The sequence below is a fragment of the Phacochoerus africanus genome, chromosome 6 (genome assembly GCF_016906955.1).
Source record: "Phacochoerus africanus isolate WHEZ1 chromosome 6, ROS_Pafr_v1, whole genome shotgun sequence".
NCBI classification, from domain to species: Eukaryota; Metazoa; Chordata; class Mammalia; order Artiodactyla; family Suidae; genus Phacochoerus; species Phacochoerus africanus.
In genome coordinates this window covers 125434255-125458108 of record NC_062549.1, presented here as the reverse complement: position 1 = coordinate 125458108, position 23854 = coordinate 125434255, and the positions used below count along the sequence as shown (strand labels likewise).

General features: G+C 43.5%; 1 pseudogene; it reads left to right on the top strand.

Moving 5' to 3' along the window:
• The first annotated feature begins 147 nt into the window (after positions 1-147).
• LOC125128749 (prefoldin subunit 4-like) lies at positions 148-17234 on the top strand (annotated as a pseudogene).
• The last annotated feature ends 6620 nt before the right edge of the window (positions 17235-23854 follow it).

Here is a 23854-nt window from a genome sequence, read left to right as displayed (position 1 = left end):
GCTCTCCAGATGCGCTCTGACCGCGGTCTTCCCTCCTGCGAACAGCTGAGAGCGCGGTCCCCAGCCGCTCTCCGCCCCCCCCCCAAGTAAATTCTTACAAATAAAGGAGGCGGGCAGCATTCCTGGCTTCACCCCAAGGTCGGCGCGATGTCCGCGGAGGTGTTGGCGACGCGCAACTCCCTGTGTCTGTGTGCGGGTGAGCTGGTCGCCGCGAGAGGTGCCAAACGCGGACCTCGGAACACCGCTTGGATACCCCTTTTTTAGAAGTGGTTTTTCTCTTAAAAGACAGGCTGCAAACACAGGACACGGTTTAATCAACAGGTTGGTGAAGTGACTCTGGGCTGACCGGTGTCAGAGGCCAGACTTCCAGTCGTGACTCTGGCCTTGGACTCGCTGTGGAACCTTGGGCAACTGGCTTAAGCGCTCCAAGTCTGTTTTCTCCTCTGTGACATGAGGAGCGTGGCCTAGGAGACCTCTTCCAGCTCTAAAATGTTATGGTCCTAGGCCTTTAAAACGGTACAAAGTGGAGTGGAGAGGTGTCTTAGATTGTTACGTCCGCACTGTTGTTATTTGGAAAGTGGAGTGGGTCCCTACTTTGAGAGAAGAGGCGGTGTTTCTTGCCCATTTTCTCTTGTAGGGATACATAGAGAACCCACTCAACTGGAGATATTTTTCCCAAAAGTCAAGTCATCTGGATTCCTTGGATGGCTGCAAAAACCTCCTCAATGAACCAGTCATTTCTGACCAGTATTTACTGAGCGCCTACTGTGTGAGAGGCTGGAGCTGGGCCTAGGAGAAACACACAGTCTAGCTGGAGTTAGCCTTGGCTGTGATAAAGTCTCTCTAGAGGTAAGGCACAGACTCAAATTACAGCGTATACATGCCTCAAATTATCAAGTTTTTCCTTTCAAGAGTAGACAGGAACACTTGACCTGGGTGTGACTATTTAATACATTTAAATGTATCAATCCTGTTAAGGCTTTTTAATTTCTTTCTTTCTTTCTTTCTTTCTTTCTTTTTTTTTTTTTTTTTAGGGCCACACCCACAGCATGTAAAGTTTCCCAGGCTAGGGGTCAAATCGGAGCTATAGCTGCCGGCCTACACCACTGCCACAGCAATGCAGGATCTGAGCCACATCTGCCACCTACACCACAGCTCATGGCAATGCCGGATCCTTTACCCACTCAGCGAGGCCAGGGACTGAACCCACAACTTCGTGGTTCCTAATCAGATTCATTTCCACTGCCCCACAATGGGAATTCCAAGGCTTTTTAACTTCTAAATAAAATGGCATAGAAGCAGAGTGAGAAAAGCAAGTCCTAGATAAATTAAGAGTGTCTTCTCTTTAAAGAGTGATGAGCTAACTGTTCACAATAGTCAGATTCTCAAAAGTGTAACCATCGACATTTATGGAGCATTTCCTCTGTGCCAGGAAGAGTCCTGAATCGTCTATACATATGAACGCACTTACTTCTCACAGCCTATAAAGCTGTATACAAACTCAGGCCTATGTATAAAGCTACCTATACATGAAGGCCTTATAACTTGCTAAGATAGCATAGCTGATAGGTGGGAAGCTCAGGATTCAAACTCAAAACCATTTAGCTCTGAGCCCAACAACCACCAGGACATACCACCTGTCACCAAAAGCTTTACATTATTTGCAAAATGAACAGTTTGGGGAGTTTGATCCTTTAGGTTTTGTTTTTTGTTTTTTTTTTCTGCAAACCATCTTTAACATTCAAGGCTATTTAATTAGTTTCCATAGATGATACGGAAAAACACAAGAAATTATATCAGTCCATGAAAAACTATCAATGTCTAGGAGTTCCCGTCGTGGCTCAGTGGTTAACGAATCCGACTAGGAACCATGAGGTTGCGGGTTTGATCCCTAGCCTCGCTCAGTGGGTTAAGGATCTGGCATTGCTGTGAGCTGTGGTATAGGTCACAGACTCAGCTCGGATCCTGCGTTGCTGTGGCTGTGGTGTAGGCCCACAGCAACAGCTCCAATGAGACCCCTAACCTGGGAACCTCCATATGCCGTGGGTTCAGTCCTAGAAGAGACAAAACAACAACAACAAAAACCCTAACAATGTCTACGTGGGTGTTTTCTCTAAATCTTTATGCTCACAATGTGATATTTATTTTTATTATTTGCAGAAATAAAGATACCCAAAGCATACAGCAATTTAAAATAAAAACTTTTGCTCCTTAGCAAAGCTCCAGAAAAATGGTTCCCCTAAATTTTAATAATTGGATATTAACTGATTTCTAGGGGGATGAATCTGCCCATTGATTTTTTACAAATTAGGACTTCATTCAGGTTATAGTATTTGTTGCTGTAAGATACAAGCTTTCTTTGGTTCAAGGTGGTGTCTTGGTGGTTTGTTCCAAATTTTTTCAAAGACAAGTGCAAGTGAAGGAGGATAGGGTGTGAGATTAAGAAATGCCCTCTATCTTCCTTGCGTAAAAACATTCGACCGCAGAGCGTCAAACTTACTGAGGCTGTGTGTCTCACAAAGCACCACTCTGCAGCGTGGGCCCACTTCTTCATGACAGGGCGTGTGCCTATCTAGAGTCTGTTGATCAGCAGACAACTGAACAAATTCCAAATAATCTGTTTATGATCCTTACAGAAGCAAACACATCACATTTCGGAAAGACTGTATCATTACAAAATCATCTGCATGGAGTTCCGGCAGAGGTGCAGTGGGTTAAGAATCCACCTGCAGTGGCTCAGGTCGCTGCCGAGGCATAGGTTCGAGGCCTGTCCAGTGCAGTGGGTTAAAGGATCCAGCATGGCCACAGCTGTGCCATATGTCACAGCTGTGACAATTCAATCCCTGGCCCGAGAATGTCCATGTGCCGTGGATGAGGCAGAAAGAAAGAGAGGAAGGAAGGGAGGGAGGTAGAGGGAAAGAAAGAAAGAGAGAGAGAGAGAAAGAAAGGAAGGAAGAAGAAAAGGATGGAAGGAAGAAGGGGAAACGAGGAGGGAGGGAGGAAGGAAGGAAACCACTTGGTTATTTTCTTTTTGAATAAGTCCTCATATAGTGCTGAGCACACGCTTTCCACTTTACAATTCCCGACTCATTAAACGCTCATAACAGCTTTATCATCCTCATTCCACAATTAGAAAATGATGCCCAGAGAGGTTAAGTAACTTGCCCAAAGTCTGAGCAGGTGGCACAGCCAGGTCCTTCATCTCCAGAGTCTGGATCTCCGCTTGGTGCTGCTTCAGGCGAGATGGAGCCCCCTTCCCCTTGGAGAGAAAGTCTAATTTTTTTTTTTTAAGCTCAATTCTTTAAACGTTTCAAAAGATGAAAACAAAAACGTGTTGAGGAGAAATATCACCGCACCACCCCCACAGAGAAGGGGAGTCTTTTCACCCAGGAGAGAGAAGAGAAGAGACACTAAAATTTGTCTAAAACAACCAACATCTTGAAGGCAATTGCACAACTCGTCTTAAGAATGTGTGACAGAACATGAACCAAATGCTCCGAAATTGCTGGGACACGATCCTGCCTACAAATTACAGGACGAGCTCCTACTTTCCACTCGGTGGACCTATCGTCACAGACAGATTTAGCACTTTATTTCAAAAATTTGCCCATAAAGATTCCAATTCATACCTGGAGGTGTTTTCTGCATCGCCATAAGCCAAGACCATAATCTAAAGGCACATGGTCTGCGTCTCTGTGCAAGATTACAATAGGGTGTTTCCACTGATAAAATTTGCAGCTGTCAAATTTCAAATTAATGAGGAGCAGAATACTCTCAGATGAACCTGTTTGCAGAGCAGAGCCCCAAACAGACACCTGATGCAGGCCTGAGGAATTCCCCAGAGAATTTGGAAATAAAAATCCAAAGCCAATTCTCTCACAGGAAGGCCCGGTTCCTGCAAACTTGTCATTTCCTGTGCCTGGGCAGAGCCTCCAAAGGCCGTTTCCACAGTGCACCTTCAATTTCCCCCTCAGCAGGTCTTCTGACAAAGCAGGAAACCTCACACCATTTCAAAGTAACAGCAAAACCCCCTGAGATGGCTGTGGTCTTAGCCTCTGCAGGGACGGCAGCAGAGCCTCAGGAGGAGGGGTTTTGCGGGGGGAGGTGTTGCCCTGCCCCCCACCTCTCCCACCCCCACCCCCACCCCCGCCTCCACAGCCGCCCCACAGGGAACTTTTGTTTTGGCCTGGGAAGAGGGAAAGAAAAATCACCAACATGTTATTTTGGGTTCAGAGGGACCTCCACCCCCCAAAAAAGACCAGGAGCACCTAGGATATTATTTGCAGATGTCACAAAGCTTTTGCCTGCAATTAACAAATACAAGAAATACTGAAACTCCACTTGTAAAAAACACCCCAACTGAAGAATCGTTATTGCTGTCGTTATCGACCCCCTGCTGTTGTTGTTAGTGCCCTTTATTGAGCACTTACTCCAGTGAGCTCTAGTTATAAGTCTGGCCTCATAAAATGTATTTCCTAACATATTTTGAAAATGAATAATTCCATGTATTTGTTAAAATCACCTGCTACAATGTTTCTTCAGGTTCCCCATCCACTGTGCTTTGAACATGTAATCTAAGGAGGAGGTCCTCCAGAGGTAGGCTTGAGAGTTTAGTCATGAGTTCAATAGGAAATTCATTTTCATTTTGGATTTTTGCTTTAATGATAATCTTGAAGGACAGGGTTTTACCCTCTTTTGGGGGGAAGGGAGACAGATAAGTAAAAGGCAAGGACCTTTTCATAATAAAAGACTATTTAGGAGTTCCCTCTGTGGCTCTGTGGGTTAAGATACTAATCCATGAGGATGTGGGTTTGATCCCTGGCCTCCCTCAGTAGTTTAGGGATCCGGCATAGGTCAAAGACAAGGCTCAGATCCTGGGTTGCTGTGGCTGCAGTGTAGGCCAGCAGCTGCAGCTCCCATTAGACCCCTAGCCTGGGAACTTCCATATGCCTTGGGTGTGGCCCTAAAAATAAATAAAAGACTTTTTTTTTTTTTGGCCTTTTTCTGGGGCCGCTCCCGTGGCATATGGAGTGTCCCAGGCTAGGGGTCGAATAGGAGCTGTAGCTGCCAGCCTACACCAGAGCCACAGCAACACAGGATCCAAGCTGCATCTGTGACCTACACCACAAGCTCACGGCAATGCCGGATCCTTAAGCCATTGAGCGAGGCCAGGGATCAAACCCGCAACCTCATGGTTCCTAGTCGGATTCATTCACCACTGAGCCACGGCGGGAACTCCAATAAAAGATTATTTAGTTTCTTAAGTCCATGCTTTTCAAAGTGGGAAACATTTCCAGAAGTGCCTAAGAATTTTTTCTTAAAAAAATAGTCCTTACAGTGTTAACGTTTGAAAATTTTGCTACAAAGTTTTAATTAAAATTTCCTTCACGATGTCGTCCCCTGTATAGTTTTTGGGAGATGTTAGTTCTTTCGTGAAAAACCAACCGATATTCATTGACATTTGCTAAGCCATATTAAGAGGTGAAAGATACGTACAGAAGATATAATAAAAAGATAAAGAGCAGAACGCGGTATATGTTAAGCATCCAATGTAACTGTGAGTGCTGGAAGTGAGATGGTCCTTTCTGGATGATCAGAGCAAGAAAAGAAGGCAGCCGGGTCTTCTGCAGACGCGGAGGATGGAAAGAACATTCTGGACAATGGCAAAGGGACCCTATGGCTGTAAAGCAGGAGCACCTGAGAGACTGGTCCCCAGTGGGACTTGAGAGTAGAAACAGCCTGTTCACCTCGCAGGAGGAGCTCTGGGGACCCCTCAAGCCGCTCCCTCCCATCTCCACGAGAAAGCCGAGCCTTCCACGTCACTGCTGCTCACCTGCATTCTTACGACCGTGTGGCTCTGGGCGCCCCTGACCTCAGCAATCTTCCTCCCTTTTTCCACCTCTGGAACGTAGGACAAATTACCAGGAAGATCCCTTGTACACTCCACCTCTGGAAAACTCTGGCATCGCGGTCCCTTGACTGTCTCCCCTCCAGGGACCCACCCGTTCTTCCCTTCCACCTCAAGCACGTGCAGCCGTGATCCTGCCCAGGTTGTTGTCCTCAGAAATAACTGCTCCAGCCTCCCAAATCTCAATTTCAAGTATTCTTCTCTGACCACCAGTCTCTACTGATCCAACTGGTTGCCTCTAGTGTCCTGATTCCAGCAATGCTTTGACCTCACCAGGATTTCTAATCCGTTGTCCCTATTTTTTTTTTTTTTTTTTTTTACCATTTGCAACCATGATTAGTCTCAACTTTCTTTATTTTGTGTTTTAGGGCTGCACCCGAGGCACATGGAGCTTCCCAGGCTAGAGGTCGAATCAGAGCTACAGCTGCCGGCCTACACCACAGCCACAGCAACGCCAGCTCCAAGCCACGTCTGTGACCTACACCACAGCTCACAGCAATACGCGATCCCTAACCCACTGAGCGAGGCCAGGGATCGAATCTGCATCCTCATGGATCCTAGTCAGGATTGTTTCCACTGAGCCACGACGGGAACTCCAAAACTTATAAAATTTTTTCTCCGGCCTGGACCTCTCCCCTGAACCCCAAACTCAGGTATTTTAGTTGACATCCCAGCATCTTCGCTCTATACATTCAATAGGAGAGTCGAATGTTACATGTCAAAAACTGAACTGATTCCCGTAAACACATCTTTTCTCTCCTCAGCTCAGTAAATAGCTCAACCCGCCACTCAGTGGTCCAGCTCGAAACCAGATGGGTCTTCCTTGCTTCCTGTGTGTCTCTCAAATCCATCAGCCAGTCCTGCTGGCTTCTCCTTCGGATGACCACGTCTCTTTCCACTGCCGCCACAATACCATCTAAACGATGCAATTTTTTCACCTACGTGACTGTGATATCGCCAAGCCCTCTGCTTCTAATCTTGCCTCCCACCCACTGATACACACACGTGTGCACACATGTACTTAATCAGCACTTTCTATGCACAGGTCACATCAGGCTTGGAGCAGGCTTTCGGTATAAGCTCACCTTAGATCCAAAACCCATGCGGGCACAGACCGCGGCTGTCTTAATCAACACTGTATCCCCAGCTCCCAGCAGAAGGCAGTGGTCCTAGCCTCTACCCAGAATCCAATAAACATCATTGGAGTAATGAATGGCTTCACGCCACAGTCAGAGATGGAGGGTAGTGGGAAGTCTGCAACTACCATTGAGACTGATGCCCCTCTGGAGACTCACCAAGAGACTGACCCAAGGGCTTTGGGTGTTATGAGAGCCAGGGCTCAGGAGGAGGCAGAATACAACCGACCAGAAGAATTGGCACCCATTTCCCCGGGGGCAGGAAGTAAGAGTGTGGTACCAATAACACGAATGAAGCTTGACCTGGATGCCACAGGGTCAGCCTGAGGGAGGCGCTTCCTCATCACAGCCAGACCCGTCAACAAAGAGTGCTGAACCCAGCCCCTCCGCCTGGACCAAATAAGGCTGCTGACTCAGTGTGCAGAAAGGAGAGGGCCAGGAGCCGCCAACGGCCGAGGAGATCACGTGCAATGCTTTGCACACCCCTCTTACCTTTCTCCTGTGTTGACAGAGATTTGCAAAGTCACATCTGCACTGCCGTTATCGTGGCTGGAAAACACTGGCCATCTTGAAATGACACAGGCACGGAGAGCAAAGGAGAAAGAAGCAGGTGTTTCTCCTGAAGTAAGAGAGGAAGGCAGGAAGCCTTCGCACTCACTTTGCCCTTTGAGAAAGGACCATGTACTTCCTTCTTTTGCCATCGGTCCCAGACTTACACAGTTTGCCTTACAGTGTCCTCTATAGGATCCTAAAGTAGCGTCAACGCTTTTAAAAATCAGACAAACCGGTTGTTCAGGCTCTGTTTAAAAATCAAAAGTTTCATAGGCTTCTGTGCATTCTACATGGCTTTTCGTTCCTACCTCTTTTTTCTTCTCTTTTCTTTGCCAAGTTTTCTGCTTTTCCGTAAATGTAATTTAACTAAATGTAAATGCATAAGCAAAGCACATCCATTTGCAGAGTTCGCGCACATTTATAAAAATAAACATGAATTAATAAATTTTATAGATTTTTTTTTCTCATACGAATTATTTTCTAGTCTCTCATTGTGCCGAATACATTCAAAACCTCACTCTGTATTCTTTCAACTTTTCTCAAGGCCTGAAATTTCTCAAAATACAAAGTTTGGAGGGAAGAAAACTTACTGGGAATCTGAGTTATAACTTTTCCTTTGACCTGAGATTCCAGTTTCAGATTTCATTCTGTTAGATAGAAACCTCTTTCAACTTTTTTTTCGGAGAGCTAAGTGGTATGTACCAAAAAAAAAGACACACTGAGGCTCCCGAACTGGTTCTTCAGATATGTGACTTTTCTTAACGAAGTCCAAGTTCAATTCAGCTGGAATGTTGAGTGTCGCTTGAGTGCACTTGCATCCTTGCCTGCCTCCTCTTTCACCTTCCTGGTATTTCAGCTCATGAGATTCTCTTTCAGGGAAGGATATAATGGTCTTTTCAATAGAATTCTGCAGCCCCACTGCTTTTCAAGGCATTGTCCTGTCAAACTGGAGCCTGCTAGGTTATGGTGTGCCTCGGGGGTATTTATGTAAAGGACACTGCAGCAACCCCCTCTTTGGGGGAAAACACAACTTGGCTTGGGAAGGAGGCAGATTCTTAGGGAAGGGTGAGATCCCCTGAAAAGCAAGCTTTCAAAGGCTTCGTTATCTTTAGGAAAACCTCATGTGAAAACACCAGAAAGCATCCTGTCCCAAGGGCTTTGCCATGCACAGTTCTGGTGACAGCGCACTTTCCTTGTATACAGGGGTTCGTTAAGCTCAAACCAACCTCTTAATTCCATGAAGGTGACAAGATGAACTAACGGACCATCCAAAAGTCCTAAAGGTCAACTGAGAGGCCCTCTCTCCCAATTACTTTACTCTTCAGTTATTTTTAGGCTGGCTTGGTGCGAATGTGCTGGGCAGCTGTGCAAAGGATTATATACGTTTCGTTCCAAGGCTCATTCATTACCATTTCATGGGCTGAAACACGCACAATTTACCAAAGCTAGGCACAAAGTAGAAGGACAGATCTTGTTTATAAGAAATTTTCAAAGCACAGAAAAACACAGAGAATTCATAAACACCCATATGTGTCAACACCCAGAATTGATCACTGTTAACATTTTGACAAATTCTTGGTCTTTCTATAGAAGAAACAAAACATTACAGATAAAATTCAAGTCCCTGGAGTTCTGATGTGGCTCGGCAGGCTAAGTACCCTAAACCCTACGAGTATCCGTGAGGATGCCAGTTTCATCCCTGGCCTCCATCAGTGGGTTAAGGATCCAGCGTTGCTACAAGCTGCGTCAAAGACTGCAGATCCTGTGTGGTTGTGGCTGTGGTGTAGGCTGGCAGCTGCAGCTCTGATCTGACCCCTAGCCCGGGAAATTCATATGCCACAGGTGTGGCCCTAAAAAGAAAAAAAAAAAATTCGAGTCCCCCTTGACTTCCCCAACTCCAGTTCAAATCAATTACCCTCTCAGTGTCTTCAGAGGAAACCAGTTTCATGAATATAGTGTATATACTTCTAGTGGGTTTTGTTATACTTTTACATGTACATATGTGTGTATGTACATCTGATAGTCATATGAATATATATATACACATAGAAATACATATAGAAAGAGTACAGTTCTTTACAATATGAGGGAATATGTTGTCCATTTTAAAATGTTACATAAATAACACCTAATCTGGAGTTTCCGTCATGGCTCAGTGGAAACGAATCTGACTAGGAACCATGAGGTTGCAGGTTCAATCCCTGGTCTCACTCAGTGGAATAGGGATCTGGCGTTGCCGTGAGCCGTGGTGTAGGTCACAGACGCGGCTCAGATCTGGTGTTGCTGTGGCTGTGGTGTAGGCCAGTAGCTATAGCTCCAATGCGACCCCTAGCCTGGGAATCTCCATATGCCGCCGGTGCGGCCCCAGAAAAAAGACAAAGAGACAAAAAATTTTAAAAAGTAACCACCTAATCTACAACTTGCCCTTTTCCTTCCATGTTATAATTTTTAAATCCATCTTTGTGGTATGTGTGGACTTAGTTCCTATCTCATAGGTAACATTTTTTATGGCCACACCTGTGATATATGGAAGTTCCTGGGCCAGGGTTTTGAATGCAAACAACAGCTGCGACCTACTCTGAAGCTTCGGCAACGCTGGATCCTTGAACCTGCTGCACCGGACTGGGGATCAAACCAATGCCTCCACGGAAACCCAAGCTGCTGCAATGGGATTCTTTTTTTTTTTTTGTCTTTTTTTGGTCTTTTTTTTGCTATTTCTTGGGCCGCTCCTGCGGCATATGGAGGGTTCCCAGGCTAGGGGTCGAATCGGAGCTGGAGCCACCGGCCTACGCCAGGGCCACAGCAACGCAGGATCCAAGCCGCATCTGCAACTTGCACCACAGCTCACGGCAACGCCGGATCGTTAACCCGCTGAGCAAGGGCAGGGACCGAACCCGCAACCTCATGGTTCCTAGTCGGATTCGTTAACCACTGCGCCACGACGGGAACTCCTGCAATGGGATTCTTAGCCCACTGTGCCACAGCAGGAACCCCTTCCTATCCCATTTTAAATTTAAATTTCAAGTTTCCTGTTGAAATTGTTTCTATTCTATTTATTACAATGTTTCATGAACAAGAGATTCTTGTATCTGTCTCCCAGTTCACAGATGTGCAATTTCTCTAGCCTAAGATGTATAACTAGAAGTATAATTGTTGGGTTGATGAGTACAAACAATTAAAATTGTATAGGTCTTAACAAAGTGTATTCTGTAAGGAGTGTACTAATTTCGATTCTCACTGATGGAACGGGCCACTCTGCTTGTCCACACTGCTGCCAATAGTTGACACCATCAGACTGTCCAATTGCTTAAATATGAACAGTGACTTGTTTTGCTCTGGCTCTAGTAAAGTTGAGCATGGTTTCATGTTTAACCACTCAGGTTTTTCCTCCTCTGTGATCCGTGATCAGTTCCTAGACAAAACAAATCTTAAAAGAAATTTGAAAAACAGTCTCTTAAAAACCAACCATACTAAAAATTTTGACACATAGGTAGTTAATGTTTTGGAGGCTTTTTTTTTTTTTTTTTTCCCCATAGGACCTCACATGTGGCATATGGAAGTTCCCATGCCAGCGGTTGAATCTAGCTGTAGATGCTGGCCACAGCCACAGCAATGCAGGATCTGAGCCACATCTGCGACCTACACCACAGTTCATGGCAACGCTGGATCCTTAACCCACTGAACAGGGCCAGGGATCGAACCCAAATCCTCATGGGCACTAGTCAGGTTCATTTCCATTGCTCCACAACAGGAACTCCTAGGTAGTTAATGTTTAAATGGGTATCAATGTATTTGTTTTCATTTTAGTGCATCATGGGGAAGTTAATGTTTAAATGGGTATCAATGTATTTGTTTTCATTTTAGTGCATCATGGGGAATAAGCTTTTTTGACTTTTTTTTTTTTTTCTCCAGAAAGTCACTGGATCATGAATTGGGTAAATTTCTCCCAATCTACCTTTCTCTACCTTATAATTCACGTCTTCTTCTCCAAGATTCTGGCATGTCATAATCCTCAAGACTTTGTTTAGGAAAGAGTGAGCATTTTTCTTTTTTCTTTTTCTTTTTTCTTTTTTTCTTTTTTTTTCTTCTTTTTTTGGCTATGCCCGAGGCATGTGGAAGTTCCCAGATCAGGGATCAAACCAGAGCCACAGCTGCAACCTGAACCACAGCAGTGACCATGCTGGATCCTTAACCTGCTGTGCTACAAGGGAACTCCTATTTTAATTTTTCTTAATGCAAATAAAAACATGCTTCTTCGATATGAGAGCCAAACAAATATCTTCTGTACTCAACCCAATGTTTGGCAAATAGTAGTGCTCAATCAATACCTGCTAAATTAAATAACAAAAAGTGTGGGGCAAAGGGTAATTTCAGGAGCATTTCAGAACTAGAGCTATGATAAAGCTAGACACTAAAAAAAAAAAAGTTTAAAAATACACAGTCACTATACTAGTCACACTGCTCTTGTAGTGACCTAGATCCGTGATTCCACTTTTCAGGGTCAAAATAAAATGCTTCTAATGCTAATGTCTTAGCCAAGCTGACTCTTATCAGGGACTCGCCGTCAAAGTTCTACACACAAGGCTTTCTTGCCCTCCCTCTGATGCTGTGTCCTTGGTTTTGACTACGAATAAAACAAACATTAATTGCCTGTAATTGTAGCAACCTGAGTTTTCAGCTGAAAAAAAGTAACACATATCAGGTTTCTCACAATATCATGAAAGAGCTTTGACTCTCTTCTTGTTCAGTTGACTTGAATTTTGTGTAGATACTTGTAGTGGGTTTTTTTTTTTAAGATTCCTAAATATATTCCCGCTAGAGATTATTCCATTCATACTAAGCTTAATTTTAACCTGTTAACTGTTAAGTGGGACATTTCTAAGCTATCATCATTTCAGTAATAGTAATTTTTGTGTGTGTGTGTCTTTTTGCCATTTCTTGGGCTGCACCTGCAGCATATGGAGGTTCCCAGGCTAGGGGTCGAATCGGAGCTGTAACTGCCGGTCTATGCCACAGCCACAGCAACGCAGGATCCTTAACCCACTGAGCAAGGCCAGGGACCGAACCCACAACCTCATGGTTCCTAGTCGGATTTGTTAACCACTGCGCCATGACGGGAACTCCACCAGTGCCATATTCTTAACCCACTGCACCAGGCAGAGGATCAAACCTGTGCCTCCACAGAGACAAGGCTGATGATTAACCCACTGTGTCACAGCAGGAACTCCAATTGTATTCTCCCTGACTCACTCTGTTCTGTTGATACTTGTGCAAAATTGACAAGGTTGTCCCAGATGAATGCTCTGGAAAATAGCTGAAGTTACAGAAAAGCTGAATTATCATCAAGCTCTACAGTATCTCAGAACAATAAATACTAAAATGACTACTTCCCTGCTCTCTGGGCATCCTCCAGGGGAGCTCCTGGGGTAGGAGATGGGCTTTACAGCAAATTCAGAAGAAATGAAAGAAAGTCACTATCTTAAGGAAAGCAGTTGACAAAAATATTGTAACTTTTATAAGACAGTATTCTCACCCTAGTGGGCTGAGAAATGCTTCCTTGGATATGGGATTAGGAAAGATGTATTAATAAAACGTATTTAGGAGTTCCCGTCGTGGCTCAGTGGTTAACGAATCCAACTAGGAACCACGAGGTTGCGGGTTCGATCCCTGGCCTCGCTCAGTGGGTTTAGGATCTGGCGTTGCTGTGAGCTGTGGTGTAGACTGGCAGCTACAGCTCTGATTAGACCCCTAGCTGGGAACCTCCATATGCTGCAGGTGCAGCCCTAAAAGGACAAAAGACAAAAAAGAAAAAAATATTAAACGTATTAACACATTAACATTAATCTCAACATATTAAACATTAAATCTTACTTCTAATATTGGTATAATAACATTATCATGAATGTTGACACAGTAAAGCCTTTGAGAAGTTCTGGGGAAAAAAAAAATTACATTTTTTAACCCTACATTTCCCAAACATTTTGACCCCAGAACACTTTTTAAAAATGTAATACCCATGGAGTTCCCTCGTGGCACAGCAGGTTAAGCATCTGGCGTTGTCACTGCAGCAGCTTAAGCCACTGCTGTGGCACCGATTCAATCCCTGGCCCCAGAACTTCCACATGCCACAGGTGTGCTCCCCCCCAAAAGATACAATAAAATGTAATACTCACAGAACTAATGTTCTACAGAACAATTTGGGAAACTCATGTATAATAACAAATACAATTTCTTATTGGATTTAAACGAGGAATTTCATCAGTGTATTTCATCAGCAAATATTTCCTTTATTGATTCTGGAATGCTTTCCTTGGCTCACCTGCTTCAGAGAAAGAGTTCCAGACCAAAGTTGGGGTCCTTTTCTCTCCCCATGTCTCCCCACTACAAGTGGCCTTACGAACTGATAAGAAACCCTCTGTCCCGACCCTACCCCCGCACTCCCCTCCCTTGAGGCAAACACTGGGTTCAAGGACCCCTGTACCTCTATCCCTTGTAATCGGCTTCTCCTGAGCCCCAGTGTGAAGAGGAATTACCGTCAGGCCTGAAAGATAATACAGGAGTCATCTCCTAAATTAAACCGCATTCACATACAGCTTTTTGAATTGTGATTAAAAACCCCTTAGCATAGAATTTACCAGCTTACCCATGTTTGAAGTTTATAGGTCGGCAGTGATGAGGACTTTCACGCTGTTGTACAAACAGCTCTCTAGAACTTTTTCATCTTGCAAAACTGAAATTCTCCACCCACTGAATAATAACTCCCATTTCTCCCTCCCCTCAGCCTCTGACAACCACCACCCTACTTTTGTTTCTGTGAATTTGGCTACTCTCTGTTCCTCGTAAAAATGGAATTATCCAGTACTTGTCTTTTTGTGACTGGCGTATTTCACGTAGCCTAACGTCCCCAGGCCCATACATACATGCTGTAGGATGTGACAGGATTTCCTTCTGTTTGAAGACTGAGTAATTTCATTGTATGTATTCACTCATTGATGTACATTTGAGGTGTTTCCGCCTCTTGCCTCATGCCTCTTGTGAATAACGCTGCAATGAACACGCGTGTGCAACAACCTTTGAGATCCTGCTTTCAATTCCTTTGGATACACACCCAGAAGTGGAACAGCTGGATTACATGGCAATGCTATTTTTTATTTTTTGACAAATCTCTATACTGTTCTCTATGGCAGCTGCACAATTTTACATTCCCACTAACAGTGCACAAGGATTCCAATTTCTCCACATGTTCACACTTATTTTGCTTTTTTCATAGTTACATATAGTTTTATTAGGTGCATTTTTATTGGTGCTAATTATGCACAAAATATCTAATAGCGCTTCATCAATCTAAAGAGTTCATTACCTGGAACATATACTTGTGGTCTCTAAAGAAAGAGAAGTTGTTTCTCCAGCATTGAAAGAAAGCACAATAAGAGCCAGGATCTACAAATAGACAATTAAAGGGAAACTAGGAGTTCCCGTCGTGGCGCAGTGGTTAACGAATCCGACTAGGAACCATGAGGTTGCGGGTTCGGTCCCTGCCCTTGCTCAGTGGGTTAACGATCCGGCGTTGCCGTGAGCTGTGGTGTAGGTTGCAGACGCGGCTCGGATCCCGCGTTGCTGTGGCTCTGGCGTAGGCCGGTGGCTACACCTCCGATTCGACCCCTAGCCTGGGAACCTCCATATGCCGAGGGGAGCGGCCCAAGAAATAGCAACAACAACAACAACAAAAAAGACAAAAGACAAAAAAAAAAGGGAAACTACACCCAAAACTCAGAATGAAGACCTCCCCAGTGGCTCAGCACATCAAGGATCCGGCATTGTCACTGCTGTGCTCGGTCGCTGCTCTGGTGCAGCTTTGATCTCCAGCCTAGGAACCCCCACATGCCACAGGCATGGCCAAAAAAAAAAAAAAAAAATCAGAATGAAACAAGTTAATCTTTTTTGCAATTGCCTGACCATTTATGTGATTAAGATGACAAGGATTTAAACTTATTTTTAATAGTACTTAGCTATTTGTTTACATAATAGCACTATACAGTCAAACATTGCAAAACACTATGGTATGCTGCATTGTAATGTATTTAAAGATATTAAATTTTATTTTTTACTTGTTTGTCTTTTTAGGGCTACACCAGTGACACATGGAAGTTCCCAGGCTATGGGTCAAGTTGGCGCTGTAGCTGCTGGCCTACACCAGCGTCACAGCAACACTGGATCCTTAACCCACTGAGCAAGGCCAGGGATGGAACCCGCGTCCTCATGGATCCTCGTCAGGTTCCTTACTGCTGAGGCATGATGGGAACTCCAAATATATTAAATTTCGACTCATTTTTTCAACAGTTCACGAGATTTTACGGACATAAACACATCATGATGAATGGTGTGTATTCCCTGATACCTGGATTTCTAGGAAGTCTTCCTGTCAATATTGAGAAGGTCTATTAATGTATAACAACGTTCAGTTAAGGTTTTAAAACCCACGAAGTGCCAGCGTGCACTTGATCTTCCCAGCATCTTTGTGGGCCATGTGTTATTACTGAAAAGCCGAGCTACACACTCTGCCCAAAGGTATGTATTTAACCAGTGGTTATGACTGAAACACAAAGTGAGGTGTTCTGGCTCTAAATCCCTATTTTCTGTTTTCACCCCATTAGAAAACATAGTTCTATTTGAATTCGTTTAGTTTTGAAAATATTTTTAACATCTTTTTAAGGTCTTTAAATACATGAAACTTTTTTTTTTTTTTTCCAAATAAGGGCTCAATTAATTACATTTTGGATGCGGTGTCTGTGGGGAGGTGAAAACAAACATGCAGTGCCAATACAGCTCCCAGCCTTGACCTTCCACGTGCAAACAAGCTGTTTGGACACGGCCAGGTGCGGGTCAGAAGCACCCCTCCCCCGGCTCGGCTCAGGAAAGACGGGTGGGGACACCGCCAGGGCCCGATGCTGCCCTGCGCCTTCCTGCCTGCTGTGCCCGGATCTCACAGATGGGTAGAGAGGCCCTGGATCTTCCAGAACCATCGAGGGCTGGTGCATTTTTGGAAAAAGCAGCACCCCCCAATTTCTGCGGGCTGTTTGCAGGAGGACCTGCTTCGCTTTTGGTTTTAATGCCGGTGGGGTCTCTTTCTCTTATGCGAGAAAGAAGTTAAAATGCAGATAGGGAATCGTTTATCCGTAAGAGTTTTGCAATAGGATTGTCAGGTGAATGAGAAATTCTTATCCTTGGCTCAAGACGGCGGCCACCGTGAGGAAGGCGTGCTGCGGAAGATGTCACCGTTATTTCTGAGGATCAACAAAAGAGAAACACGTCTGCACAGAATCCGAGAAGAATCACAGAGCCGGCAGGAGAAATGGAAGTCAAAAAGAAACAACTCCACAATCCAGAAGATGCTTGTGAGGACACTGTGCTTGCGGATGAGGGCCGCGTAATGACACCTTCTCAGATTGGTGATGTTGTCATTAGCCATTCTCAAGAAGAAACTCAAGAAATGTTAGAAGAAGCACAAAAAAATCGGTCAGAAGAAACGGATGCCTTAGAATCCAAAGTGGGATCAATTCAGCCGGTGTTAGCAGATTTGAAAGTTCAGTTATATGCTAAATTTGGGAGGAACAAACCTCGAAGCTGCTGAAAGCTAAACATTTTATGATACTTTTTAAATTTGTTTAATAAGCTTGAATATTGTTTTAAAAAAAAGAAATTCTTATACTTGGCTCATGGTAGCCTGAATATATATATAAAATGTGTGTGTGTATACGTATATTTTTTCATAAGAACCCATAGCTATCCCCTGTATATTATCTAGTACATCTGGGTACATACATATGATGACTACAAGAGCCAGGTGTATCTCTAAAATGTGTTGAAAAAAATCAACTGCAGAATTCTTAGGAACTTTGGAAACTTAGAGAGAAAAAAGTGGTTCAAAGCCTGGGCTTTGGAATTAGACCTGGGCTTGAGGACATTGCTGGACTTCTCTAAGGTTTCTTATCTGTAAAAGGAGAACGGAAACACCCACCTTTTAGAATTTCTGTGAGGATTATGTGTAAAATAATGCAGGCTTTACACACCTCCTGGCACAGAGAATGGGGCAATATGTTGCAGCTATTATTAGCACCAAGCTTTAGGATCATTTCTCTTGGCATCGATTCCTGTAGAATAATCCTATTAATGCTGGAAATGTAGGTGATTAAGTTGAATATATAATCACACTCAGACATACCCTGAAATTACATCTTTGAACAATCCTTGGGATCAGTCAGTTTATTTAACACTTGTCTCTAGGGTACAAGAAAATGTTAGTTATTTGAGCTGTCTAAATTTAGGATCCCAAACCAACAAACACTTACTACTTATCCAAAAGAGATTTTTGTTAGGATTTTCTATTACTCAGAACTGTTGATGAGTTACTTTCGTTTGCACCAAGTTGGTCATTCTCACCTCTGGCTTCTTTTGGATAAGCAGTAAGTGTTTCTTTTGATGGACAATGATAAAAATACAACTCAAAGTAGCTTAAGCAAAAGGGAAGGCTTCGGCTGCAGGAACTGGGAACTTTGAGGGCTGATCTAGCTTCTAATGATGCAAAATGCCGCCAGAGCTCACGTTCTCTCTGTGTGTTGGCATCGTTTTGCAAAGAACTGCCATGAGCCCTGGGGTTAGAACCGTGAGCTGCAGGCATGGGTGGTTCCTTCAGCGTGAGAGCCCAGAGAAAAGGAGCTCCGCTCTCTCCCTCCGGGGAGCTATAAATCTTCCAGAACCTAATGGCAGAGAAGATCTTATCTCAGAGTAGGTGGGACACTGTAAATCATTTCACTGGACTGCAGGGCCTGGGGAGAGGCAATGCCCAGAAGAAAATCAAGACCTGATTCGTGATAAAAGAAGACGGAGGAGTGAGTAGGTAAAACCGCTCGATGCCCACAGTAAATGTTTTGAGTCTGATTGTCTAAGAACAAAAACCTCAGCGTGGCCTCATGGCAACTATTAAAACATGCACTATTTCACGGAACCACATAAAAATGTTTCAAAGGGGCACTGGGGTGGGACATTCTTGACTCATGCTTATTCTTCATGCTCATCTCCACATGTGGTAAACATCTGCAAAAAAAAAAAAAAAGAGATAGTTATCCTCGTTTGTTCTGCATCTTAAGCAGTATGTGTAACTACATGAAAAAAAGGGGGGAGCTTGTCTTTCCATATTGAAGAAACAAATAAGACCATTCGTAAATAATAATCACGCACCACTACACGAAAAGGAAACAAAGGTGAAAGTGTCTCCGTGTTAAAAGAGCAAATCAGGCAATTAATAAATAATAGCCTAAAAATTTGCCAATTTTAAAAATAAGAACAAAAGGGTTAACATTCTATAACCAACGTACATGATATTAAAAATACAGTTAAAGGAAGACATCATTATTTGCATTAGCGAATTCCTATCAAGTCAATTTTTTTATAATATGATTTTATGTATTTTATTTTATTTATTTACTCCATGAATTTATTGCCTTTATAGTTGTACAAGGATCATCACAATCCAATTTTATAGGATTTCCATCCCACACTCCCAGCCCATCTCCCCACCCACCCCACCTCAAGTCAGTTTTTCTAAGTGAAACAGAATTATATTTGCCAGGGAAAATAAGTTATCTTGAATATCAAAAAATACAAGAGTTCCTGTCGTGGCTCAGTGGTTAACGAATCTGACTAGGAACCGTGAGGTTGCGGGTTCGATCCCCGGCCTTGCTCAGTGGGTTAAGGATCTGGTGTTGCCATGAGCTGTGGTGTAGGTTGCAGACACGGCCTGGATCCCGCGTGGCTGTGGCTGTGGTGTAGGCCGGTGGCTACAGCTCCGATTAGACCCCTAGCCTGGGAACCTCCATATGCCACGGGAGTGGCCCTAGAAAAGGCAAAGAGACAAAAAAAAAAAAAAAACCAAAAGGGAAAATCTTATCTCCTTTGTTGAGTCCCAACACTGACAATAACTTTTAAACTCCTGATTTCATTCTTGCTGTTATGAGTGGGTACAATACTAATACTCTCAAATTAGAAGATTCTTGAGGAGAGTTCCTGTCATGGCTCAGCGGTTAAGGAACCTGACTAGCATCCATGAGGATACGGGTTCCATCCCTGGCCTTACTCAGTGGGTTAAGGATCCGGCTTTGCTGTGCCTGTGGTATAGGCCGGCGGTTACAGCTCCGATTTGACCCATAGCCTGGAAACCTCCACATGCCTCGGGTGCGGCTCTAAAAGACCAAAAAAAAAAAAAAAAAAAAATTCTTGCTAAGACCTCACTGTGCTCTGTGCAAACATGATCTCATCTTTCAGCTTGGTTATGTTCCAGGTCCAGGAGCGAGGGCAAGTTTACGATCAGGGGAGGAGAAAAAGGGAAATATTTACATAAGATCCATAATAAAACTTAAAAAAAAAAAAAACAAAGAAATCTGTGCTATATATATATATAAACTCTCTGAACTTGGCATATAGGGGTACACAACCCGAGCAAGGAAGAGTCACAGAATATGGGGAAAAAGTTAGAAAAAAGCAAAGTCACCTTTTGCAATGGAAACGCAAAAACAAATGAGATGAGCCATCTGAAGATATCTTTCCAAGAGTGACACATCCAAAGTTTGAAACCTTACTCCTGGTAACGTGAAAGCGCCTTCCTAAACCGCTATGACATTGCATAAAAGAAATCTCATCTGGGAGTTCCCGTTGTGGCGCAGTGGTTAACGAAATCCGACTAGGAACGATGAGGTTGTGGGTTCAGTCCCTGCCCTTGCTCAGTGGGTTAAGGATCCGGCGTTGCCATGAGCTATGGTGTAGGTCGCAGACGCAGCTCGGATCCCGAGTTGCTGTGGCTCTGGCGTAGGCCGGTGGCTACAGCTCTGATTTGACCCCTAGCCTGGGAACCTCCATATGCCACGGGAGCGGCCCAAGAAATAGCAAAAAGACCCCAAAAAAAAAAAAAAGAAAAAAGAAATCTCATCTGGAAGCATCATATTCAAACATTAACTAATTAATTAATATGTAATAAGCTGACACCAAGAAATGAAAAATTGTCGAGGCCTTGTTGGTTTATATCCAGAGCTCTTCTGAAGGACAACGGACATAGTATCCCCTATCATACACAGTAATTAACGAGAACCACCCTATCAAAATGTAATTTTCCCTCTATTAAAATCTAATTTCCCATCTAATAGTCTCAAAATATTTACTGAGAGTTTTAGTAACTTATTTACCTAAACAGGGGAGAAGTGTATTATCCTTCAGTGATAATATCTATACAACCAATGTGAAAGACAGACTGGGCAATTTATTCAGTTGATATAGTTAAGATAAGGAGTTCCCACTGCGGTGCAACAGGATCTGCGGTGTCTCTCGAGCTGGGACACAGGTTAACTCCCCAGCCCAGCACAGTGGGTTAAGGATGCATTCGGCTGTGGCCACAGCTGCAGTGTAGAGCACAAGAGAGATATGTATTCTATTCTGGATAATTCTGTTAGATTTGGATTTGAATTATCAAGTTTCTTCTCTAAGCATTTTTTTTTTTTTTTCATTTTTGGCCATGCCCACGGCACATGAAAGTTCCTGGGCCAAGGATTGAACCCGCACCACAGCAGTGACCCTCACCATGCCGTAACATCTCCTAATCCTTAATCACTAGGCCACCAGGGAACTCTTGATAACTATTAAGTCTTGTGCTAGATACTTTACATGGAATGTATCATTTAATCTTCACAGCAACAATTATTATCCCTCTTTTATGGCTGAGGAAAGTGAGGTTTTCATTTAGCTATACATTTACCAAACTTCTGTCCTGTTACCTATTATCTATTTGCATTCAGAAACATCTCCTCCTGGAGTTCCCACTGTGGCACAGTGGGTTAAGAAGCCAACTGCCGTGGCCGGGGTCACAGCAGAGGTGTATATCCCCTTCCTGGTGCCATGGGTTAAAAGAGCTGGCGTTGCTGCAGCTGTGGCTCTGATTCAGTCCCTAGCCCAGGGACTTCCATGTGTCATGGATGCAGTCATAAAATTAAAAACAAAGAAAAAGAAGAAGAAAAAGAAAAGTCTCCTCCTTTGTGAATTATCTCTGATCACAGCTGCCTCTCCACATAAGTCAAGTACCGGGCTCCTAGCAGCTCCTTCATCAATGTCAGAGCTGATCACTCTGATAAGGTTCTAAATTTAAAGTGATTATTAAGATCAAAGGGTAGCAGCTACAACATCAAAATCTGCCACTAACTCACGGGGTAACCTTAAACTTTAAACTGGGTGAAATACAGAGAAAAGCATAATTTTCCAAGATGTATATAAATTCAATCATGGAGAATCACTTATATGGTAAATTTCAAGTGAGCTAACAGGATGAATTTCATACATTTTTAAATCAAGAAAAGTAACGGATTATGGTATATATAATATTTATCCCATAGGTATACATGAACTCAATCCATGATGAAATCTAGGGATTTTTTTTCCTTTTAGGCCTACATATGCGGCATATGGAAGTTCCCAGGCTAGAGGTCGCATCAGAGCTGCAGCTGCCGGCCTACACCACAGCTCACAACAATGCCGGATCCTTAACCCACTGAGCGAGGCCAGGGATTGAACCCGAAACCTCATGGTTCCTAGTCGGGTTTGTTTCCGCTGAGCCATGATGGAAACTCCTGTTCATGTACATTAAAAACAAACTCATGTGTGTACAGATTATAGTGTGGTTTGTTTTCTTTTTATGTCTTTTTGTCTTTTTAGGGCCACACCCACGGCATGTGGAGGTTCCCAGGCCAGGGGTCTAATCAGAGCTGTAGCTGCCGGCCTACGCCACAGCCACAGCAACGCCAGATCCAAGCGGTGTCTGCAACCTACACCACAGCTCACGGCAACGCCGGATCGTTAACCCACTGAGCAAGGGCAGGGACCGAACCCGCAACCTCATGGTTCCTAGTCGGATTCGTTAACCACTGCGCCACGACGGGAACTCCTATAGTGTGATTTTTAACAACAATAAAGAAACAAAGATCTGAGGCTTTGATTCTACAAAGTCAAAACAACCAATTCAAAAATAAACGTTTGGTTTTAAAAAGATAGCATTACCCTTTATGCAATCAACTATTTTGCTTTCAGTTTCACTAAGTACCTTCTTGTTTGGGCATTGCATTAAATCCACTTTAGTTATGTCTATTTTGAGACTGTTGACCCGAGAATTCTATTTCATTTGAAATAAACTCTTCTTACAAATTCATCCAGAAGACAAGACATCTTGTTTTTCTGTTCAGGCAGTTATTTATCCTCCAAATACTTTAACCTGGCCCCAAACAATGAGATCCAAGGAACCAAAATGAATCTTTAAAAAACATGAATAACAAAGACAATTATAACAGAGTTGCTCTAGTAAGAATTAAATACTACCTCATACACACTTTTATTTTATTTTTATTTTCATTTTTTGTCTTTTTTGTCTTTCCTGGGGCCGCACCCACGGCATATGGAGGTTTCCAGGCTAGGGGTCAAATCAGAGCTGTAGGCACCAGCCTACTCCAGAGCCACAGCAACTCGGGATCTGAGCCGTGTCTACCACCTACGCCACAGCTCACAGCAACGCCAGATCTTTAACCCACTGAGCAAGGCCAGGGATCGAACACGCAACTTCATGGTTCCTAGTCGGATTCGTTAACCATTCATTCCTGCCACGACGGGAACTCCTATTTTTTAAAGTATTCTTCTACGAATACTTGTTAAGGGAGTTCCTGCTGTGGCGCAGTGGGTTAAAGATCCAGCTTGTCTCTGTGGAGGAGCCGGTTCAATCCCTGGCCCAGCACAGTAGGTTAAGGATCCAGCATTGTTGCAGCTGTGGCACAGGTCACAGCTCCAGCCTAGATTCAAACCCTGGGCTGGGAAATTCCATATGCTATGCGTGCAGCTAAAACAACAACGATAACAACAGCAACAAAACACTTGTTGAAATTTCAACTGTCAATTCAAAATATTAGTTGAGACCAAAACGTAAGCAATTTCATTTATTTATATTTCTACATCCACAAATACACAGAAAATACAGTGTCCATATACAGGATTTTTTTAGAGGAACATACATGTCAACAGTGGAATGTCTTTGATGTTTACATTAAAATGAAGGCAGATACTGATCTCACAAAGGTTCTCAAACTTCCTTTCTGTCCTAGGCAAAGAATCCTCTGATTTAATAGTTTGTTCATCAATCAATCATCATTGTTCTGCACTGTAAAAAAAATCAATATAT